Raw genomic sequence first — 7,474 nt, 5'->3', positions numbered from 1 at the left:
AGCCAGATATCCTGGAGTGCAAAGTCAAGTGGGCCTTAGGAAGCCACACTACAAACAATGCTAGTGGAGGTGATGGAATTCCAGGTGAGCTATTTCAAGTCCTAAAATATGATGCTGTTAAAGTGCTTCACTCAATATGCCAGCAAACTTGGAAAACTCAGAAGTGGCCACAGGACTGGAAAAGGTCAATTTTCATTCCAATGCCAAAGAATATTCAGACTATCACACAAATGCACTCATCTCACACGCTAGCAAAGCAATGCTCAAAAATCATCAAGTGAGGCTTCAACAGTATGTGAACTGAGAATTTATAAATGTACAAGCTGGGTTTAGAAAAGGCAGAGGACCAGAGATCAAATTGCCAACATCCATTGGATCATCAAAAAAGCAAAAGAGTTCAGAAAAACATCTACTTCTGCTTTATTGACTATGCCAAAGCTTTTGACTGTGTGGATCACAACAAACTGGAAAATTTTTCAAGAGATGGGAATACCAGACAACCTAACCTGCCTCCTGAGAAATCTGTATGTAAGTCAAGAGAAGCAACAGTAAGAAACAAACATGGAACAATGGGCTGGTTCCAAAGCGGGAAAGGAGTACCTCAAGGCTATATATTGCCATCCTGCTTATTTAACTTATATGCAGAGTACATCATGTGAAATGCTGACTGGATTTTATCTGCATCCTAACTGAATGTTATCTGCATATCTGAAGTTATCGATATTAACTTCAGATATGCAGATAACACCACCCTTATGGCAGAAAGCGAAGACAAACGGAAGAGCCTCTGGATGAGAGTGAAAGAGGAGAGTCAAAAAGCTGGCTTAAAATTCAAAATTCAAAAAACGAAGATCATGGCATCTGGTCCCATCATTTCATGGCAAATAGATGGGGAAGCAGTGGAAACAGTGAGAGACTTTATTCTGCGGGGCTCCAAAATCACTGCAGATGGTGACTGCAGCCATGAAATTAAAAGACGCTTGCTCCTTGGAAGAAAAGTTATGACCAACCTAGACAGCATATTAAAAAGCAGAGACATTACCAACAAAGTTCCATCTAGTCAAAGCTATGGTTTTTCCAGTAGTCATGCATGGATGTGAGAGTTGGACCGTAGAGAAAGCTGAGTGCTGAAGAATTGTTGCTTTTGAACTATGGTGTTGGAGAAGACTATTGAGAGTCCCTTGGACTCCAAGGAGATCAAACCAGTCAATCCTAAAGGAAATAAGTCCTGAATATTCATTGGAAGGACTGATGCTGAAGCTCTAATACTTTGGCCATCTGATGAGAAGAACTGTTGCTGCTGCTGCTGCTAAGTCACTTCAGTTGTGTACAACTCTGTGCAACCCCATAGATGGTAGCCTACCAGGCTCCCCCGTCCCTGGGATTCTCCAGGCAAGATCACTGGAGTGGGTTGCCATTTCCTTCTACAATGCATGAAAGTGGAAAGTGAAAGTGAAGTCACTTGGTCGTGTCCAACTCTCAGCGACCCCATGGACTGCAGCCTACCAGGCTCCTCCATCCATGGGATTTTCCAGGTAAGAGTACTGGAGTGGGGTGCCATTGCCTCCTCCAGATGAGAAGAACTGAGTCATTGGAAAAGACCCTGATGCTGGGAAAGACTGAAGGCAGGAGGAGAAGGGGACGACAGAGGATGAAATTGGTTGGATGGTATCACTGACTCGATGGACATGAGTTTGAGCAAGCTCTGGGAGTTGGTGATGGACAGGGAAGCCTGGCGTGCTGCAGTCCATGCAGAGTCAGACACAACTGAGCGATTGAACTGAACTGAGTGAAAAATGATGAACATGATAATAGGTCACATTTAAAATACTTGTAAAAACTTTTATATAGACACTGACATGGATATACATTTTCAGAGTCCAAAGACTGAGGGGGAATTTAATATTAATACAATTTAGTAGTAAATACTAATAGACCGTAAAATAACGGCACTAAAGTATTCTCATTTTCCTTCACAGATAGGAGCAGTTTCTGAAAAAGAAAAAAAAATCCATTTATCTGAGATGGTCACAGATTTGCAAAGTTCATGAGTCTGGAGGAATTGTTTGGGTTAAATATAAACAAATGATGTTTTGCAAATCAAGTCCAAATAATAAACTTAGAGGTATGTGTGAGTGCTTAGTCATAATCGACTCTTTGTGACCCTACAGACTGTAGTTAGCCAAGCTCCTCTGTCCATGGGATTTTCCCGGCAAGAATACTGGAATGGGTTGCCATTTCCCTCTCCAGTTGATCTCTTTGATCCAGGGATTGAACCCATGTCTCTTGCCCTCCTGCACTGACAGGCAGTTTCTTTACCAATGTGCCACCTTGGAAGCCTGATAAAGCTTAATGTATACACATATATAGATAAAGAATAATTTTATTCTATTGTAACCCATCACACATACTATTTTAGAAATCATCACTTTCACATAAGATATTATGAATAGTCATCCTCTTAAATCATGAATTCAATCATGGATATTCTTAGTTTTATTTACCCAGGCCATTGTTACTGGACATTCAAATTGTTTTGAAAAGTTTATGGTTATATATACTTTTTTGGTCAGTTTTTAATTAACAAATATTTGGGCATATGTCTTATAATTCCTATGGGTCAAATACCTGGCAGTGGAAATGCTCAGTCAGCGGTTAAAGGTTTTTGAAACATCTTGATACAGTTTGCTAAAATCTCCTCCAGAATGGTTATAGCAACAAATAAATACTTCTTCAGCAGTAGGCAAGTGTGCACTTATGAATGTGCTTCTTATAAACACCTATGTTTGGTATTATCACCTAGATCACTTCACATAGTACCTTTGTAGAAAGAACTTCAGCTGCTGATCAAATGCTTACTATGACGACATCTGCAGAGGTCAATAATCAAATTACTCATGTAACCTTCATGTACGAGAGAAGCCAATTCACTTTAACTGTGCAGAATGGTACCAAAACTTAATCTGCAGCCATTATTCTCTAGTTCTTTTGGAGGACAAACTCTGGATAAAGATCAAAAGCTAGTTGCTCTGTGAAGCTGTTTGCAGGTTTGATTATGTAAGACATGCAGATGTAATGAGTCAGCGAATCAGATTAACCCATGCAACACACTGAATATCAAACAAGAGTAAGGATTCAGAGGAAAATAAAAGTGATCCCCAGGGCCAAGATGTAAGTACTGTTTGGCAAAGCTGTATGTCTAAAAATAACAGATGTATCACAAGACCTATTTAAAATCTTAAGCGCGGACTCATTTTGGCTAGAGACTTTTAAAATCATAGGAAATCAAGTGTTCTCAAGTGATGTGGCTTCAGAGATACTCAGATTCTTTCCAGGTAGAATAATATGGTGTTTTTTTCAATCTTCATATAATGGAAAAAGCATAGGAAGAAAACTCAAAAAACCTGATTTTTTAATATCCCAGCTCCTCTATACACACAATATGACTTGGGAGAGTGGGGACACCTTTAAAACAAGAGCTTATTTTTATCAAGCACTCTTTATATTTCAGGTCTTTTGCTCTGTGTGTGTGTATGTGTGTGTAATCCTACAGTAACTCCACTATATATCAAATTATGTATCCCCTTCTTTTTGCAGTTGTCAGACTGAGGATGAGAGTCCATAGGCCTTGCCTTGCTTGACTTAGCCTTTGGATGGAGACATAGTGCTTGCCTCCAGAATCTATGGGCTTAACTGCCACTCTAAGTTGCATATTTGGAAAATGGGAAAACTTAGGGAATCAGACTAGATGTTTTCTAAATTTCCCTTTAAGTCTAAAATTCTCTGTAATGCCCATCTTTATTTTTAATAAAAAGGCGTATTTCTATGACTGCACAATCAATAAGGGCTGAAGCTGTCATCTAAACCTCCTAGTTCCATGCATGCTACTTTTAAAATGTACTGGCATTGTTGAGGTAAAATTCATACAAACTATTCAATTCAATGGCTTTTAGTATATTCACAGAGCTGTGCAACCATCACCACAATCAATGTAGAATATTTTAATCACTTCAAGGAGCCCATTAGCCATAACTCACCATTTCCATTCAAGCCCCTATCTGAAACTCAGCCCTAGGCAATTACTATCTGTTAACTGTCTCCATGGATGCACTACTTTGGAAACTTCATGTAAATAGAGTCATATGCTATATAGCCTTCTGTGACTGCCTTCTTAATATATTTTCAAGTTCATAATATTTTGAAGGTTCACCCATGTCGTTCAGTTCAGTTCGGTTGCTCAGTCGTGTCCGACTCTTTGTGACCCCATGAACTGCAGCACACCAGGCATCCCTGTCCATCACCAACTCCCAGAGTTTACCCAAACTCATATCCATAACCATCTCATCCTCTGTTGTCCCCTTCTTCTCCTGCCCTCAATCCTTCCTAGCATCAGGGCCTTTTCAAATGAGTCAGCTCTTCGCATCAGGTGGCCAAAGTATTGGAGCTTCAGTTTCAACATCAGTCCTTCCAATGAACATGTAGGACTGATCACCCATGTTGTAGCCTATATTAATATTCTTCTGTGGCTGAGTATTTCACTGTATGGATATACCACATTTTGAATATCCATTAATTAGTTGATGGATATTTGGGTGGTTTACACATTTTAGCTTTTATAAATACTGATGCTAAAACATTGGCATATATATATATTTATGTGAAAACATGCTTTCATTTCTCTTGGGTATATATCTAAGAAAAAAGCTCAGTCATATGCTGACTGTGCTTAACATTTTGAGGAACTGCTAGGCTGTTTTCTAAAGCAACTGCACCATTTTACATTCTCACCAACAGTTCATGAGAGTTCCAATTTTCCCACATCATTATGAACACCTGTTATTATTTGTCTTTTTCTTGGATTATAACTATCTTAGAGGGTACAAAGTGGCATCTCATTGCAGTCTTGATTTACACTTCCCTGAGAACTAATGTTGAGCATCTTTTCACATTTGGACAAATGTCTATTTAAACTCTTTGCCTACTTTTTTGAGTTGTCTTTTCATTATTGAATTGGAAGCAGTTTTTATATATCTCAGAGATAAGCCTCAGATATGGTTTGAAAAATTTTTCTCCATTCTGTGGGTTAACTTTCCACTAACTTGGTAGTGTGCTTTGAAAGCAAAAGCTTTTAATCTTTATGATGTCCAATTCACCTATTTTTTCTTTTGTTTTTTATGCCTTTGGTGTCATATCTTAGTTGTTTTTGTTTAGTTGCTAAGTCGTGTCTGACTCTTTGTGACCCCATGGACTGCAGCACGCCAGGCTCCTCTATCCGTGGAATTCTCCAGGCAAGAATACTGGAGGGGGGTGGCAATTTCCTTCTCCAGGGGATTTTTCTGACCTAGGGATTGAACCCACATCTCCAGCTTGGCAGGAGGATTCTTTACCACTCAGCCACCTGGGAAGCCCTCATCATATCTTAGTAATCATTGCCTAATACAAGGTCATAAAGTTTTCTCCCTTTACCTTCTTTTAAGAGTTTTAAAATTTTGTATCTTACATTTAGGTCTTTGGTCCATTTTGAATTAATTTTTGTATAGGGTGTTAGGTAGAGGTCAATCTTTGTCCTTTGTGAAAAATTGTGCTAACACTATCTCTTAATAAGAGTACTCTTTCCTCACTGAATTGTTTTGGTGTCCTGTTCTCTACCTTGTTTTTCACATGTAATTTTTCATGTTCTTTTTCTTTCACTTTGCTTTCTTTAACATTTACAATCTAACCGCAAATTCCCTGAGTTTATATGCCCCACCCTCAATATCTGGCAGAATACTGATTCTGTTAAGTGTTAGTCGCTCAGTCATGTCCAACTCTTTGCAACCGCATATACTGCAGCCTCCCAGACTTCTCTATCCATGGGATTCTCCAGGCAAGAATACTGGAGTGGGTTGCCATTTCCTTCTCCAGGGACTCTTCCTGACCCAGGGATTGAACCCGGGTCTCCTGCAATGCAGGCAGATTCTTCACCATTTGAGCCACCAGGGAAGCCCACTGACTCTGTAGTAGGTACTTAATAAATACTTCATTGATTTCTTGGTTGCACAATAGGCTTAAAGGTATCAAAGGGTTAAAGGAAATAATCCAGGAGTTATTACAGAGAAACCAGGTATAAATTTCATCTTACATTGATCTATCTCAACTGATAGTTTTGAAAATGGCAAAACAGCTAACTAATATTTGGAAAACAACCTAAATTAATATTCTATTAGGAGTCATTTCTAAATCATTACATTCAGATATATTTCTATGTTGGTAAAACTTGCTATTGTGGGGAATTCCTTTATAAAGAATGTAATCTCCAAGGTCTTTTCAAGACATGGAGTCAACTTCTTTCAAACTATTCTTTTAGGGAGTATATACAACTTACTACATTTTTGCTATTCTATACTCTCCTGTGTGTCCACTAATTACATAGCCAATGGGATGTTTTCACTAATTATTCAACATAGTAAGATAAAGCATCTACAGACAACAGTCCAAATTAAAAGGAACTAACTGTAAAACACTGTGCCTCTCTGTTCATTGCAAACACATCTCTCTTCCAGATACTATAGCCATGCTGTCAATTCAGAGAATTTGAGAAGTAGAAAAGAAAAAACAGGTTTCCTCCTGACCTATAAACATGAAACCTGTTTTCTTAAAAAGTTCTGGTTTTCCTCCATTAAGTGGATAATAAATTAATCTAATCTAAGACTCATTTTTCAGTTAAGGTTTGCAAGCAAGTCTCTAAAAATGCAAATTATATAATAGGCCCTTGGATTTTTCCTGTCCTTTTTCTTCATCTTATTAATCTTGCAAGAAATATCATATGTGTCTTTCAGAACATTGAATTTTACTGAGGAGATGTTCCTGAATAAAGAAAACAATGTTCTGATAAATGTTTAACAAAATTCTTATGAAAAAATTTGGAAAGAGGTTTGAGAAATTAAGGCTTCTCTTTTGTTGTCTGAACAAGATGAGTGTCAAATTTGAAACATTGGCAAATTTTTGAGCAGTATGTCTTAAAATCTGGAAGTATACAAAGGAACAGTTCAATAAAATTCCGTATGTGAAAAAAATAGTTCAGGAAAATAACACATGTATATAGAAGGAAAACCCAAACTCCCAGTCAGTCTACTTATTTAATCTAGTCAATTGCTCTTTGTTAGTTACATTTTGCTTTTTAAAAATCTAAATCTGCAGTGGTCAAATGAGGAAATTATGATGAAACATGTGACCTACATCAGGAAATACAAATAAAAATAAGGTCAATGGTTTAAATATTGGTTAGAAAACTGTGTTTAAGACTCAGAGAAAAGACAACCTATAGAATGGGAGAAATTTATTTGTAAATGTCACAACCAACAAGGGCTTAATCTCCAATATGTACAAACAGCTCGTACAACTCAAGAGCAAATAAACCAAACAACTCCAATTGAAAAATGTGCAGAAGGCTTTAAGACATTTCTCCAGACAAGACAGACAGATGACCACTAGT

Source organism: Bos indicus, chromosome 4 (genome assembly GCF_029378745.1).
Source record: "Bos indicus isolate NIAB-ARS_2022 breed Sahiwal x Tharparkar chromosome 4, NIAB-ARS_B.indTharparkar_mat_pri_1.0, whole genome shotgun sequence".
NCBI lineage: Eukaryota > Metazoa > Chordata > Mammalia > Artiodactyla > Bovidae > Bos > Bos indicus.
The sequence above is the reverse complement of the archived record's forward strand: the minus strand, read 5'-3'. Positions refer to the sequence as shown.